We start from the raw sequence: 1310 nt of genomic DNA on the forward strand, positions 1-1310 counted from the left end.
TATTCTGAGTTATTGCTAGTTCTATGTATCATGCTTATTTAGAATCACATATTATTATATTGTTGGCCCTAGTGAGTGTCGAAGTCGACCCCTCGTCACTACTTCTTCGATGTTAGACTAGATACTTACTGGGTATATATTATTTTATGTACTCACGCTACACTTCTGTACTTGACTATACAGGATTTGAGGTAGGTGCATCTGGCCACCAGTCCGGCACGTAGACTGATTTCCCAGCTCGAGACTTCTCGGTGAGCTGCCCTCTTGAGCACTTCTGCAGCAGCTGGAGTCTCTCTTATGTTCTTTTATTTTCTGTCTATTTTCTTTCAGACAGTAGGCTAGCATTGTTTTGTATATTCTACTAGATTACCCACATACTTATGACACCAGGTCTTGGCCCACACACTAGTGGACTTATGGTTTTGGTTTGCTCATATGATTACGATTAGTACTAATTGCTTCTATTTATTTATGTTAAAATTTTAAACTCCGAAATCTATTTTTTTTTAAATAAGGAAAAGCTACAGTTTACAAATTTATCTAAGCTGGAAGTCCCTAGTTGATCAGTGTTGGCTTGCTTAACAACAGTGTTGGGCACCATTACGACCTATTATGGAATTGGGTCGTGACACCTTCGATCACAACCAATAAGTTTGAGATCAAGTAAGGGCTACTTCAGACCATTCAGAACAGTTGTGTCTTCCGTGGCAAACCCAATGAAGATCCAAATACTCATTTAATGGATTTTGATGAGATTATGTATACTTTCTAGCACAATGAAGTTTCAAAAGATACTATCTACTTAAGGACATTTCTTTTTTTACTAAGGGGAGATGCTAAGCACTAGTTGTGGAGTTTGCTGACTGGGTCAATTCAAACTTGGGAAGATATGGCAAAGAAGTTCCTTGAAAAATATTGTTCAACTGCAAAAACAGGGAAAATTCAAAGAGAAATCCACAACTTCGTGCAGAAAGATATAGAAACAGTCTTTGAAGCATGGGAAAGATTTAAGGATATTTGTGAGAAGATGTCAGCATCATGGAGTAGACTTGTGGATGCAACTCCAAGATTTCTGGGATGGTCTGACACTCTATGGCAGGAGAACGCTAAACAATGCAGTTGCCTCTTATGAAGAAAATTCTTGAGGAGATTGTTGCAATTCTGAATGAATTATCTGAAGATGCAATTCAATGGCTTGCAAATGATAACATAGAATAAAATCAGCTAGGGTGCACCAGGTAGGCTCCAAAACATCAGTAGCTATTTTTTTGGCAACCACACTACAAATCTGATCCATTTTATTTGAATTG

General features: G+C 37.9%; 1 non-coding gene across 1 annotated transcript; it reads right to left on the bottom strand.

The window, feature by feature from the left end:
* Positions 1 to 938: 938 nt before the first annotated feature.
* On the bottom strand, positions 939 to 1045 carry LOC117280027 (small nucleolar RNA R71). The gene has a single exon (XR_004510487.1). It is a non-coding gene; the product is annotated as a small nucleolar RNA R71 (small nucleolar RNA).
* Between the last annotated feature and the right edge of the window lie 265 nt (positions 1046 to 1310).

Source organism: Nicotiana tomentosiformis, chromosome 7 (assembly GCF_000390325.3).
Source record: "Nicotiana tomentosiformis chromosome 7, ASM39032v3, whole genome shotgun sequence".
Taxonomy (NCBI): Eukaryota; Viridiplantae; Streptophyta; class Magnoliopsida; order Solanales; family Solanaceae; genus Nicotiana; species Nicotiana tomentosiformis.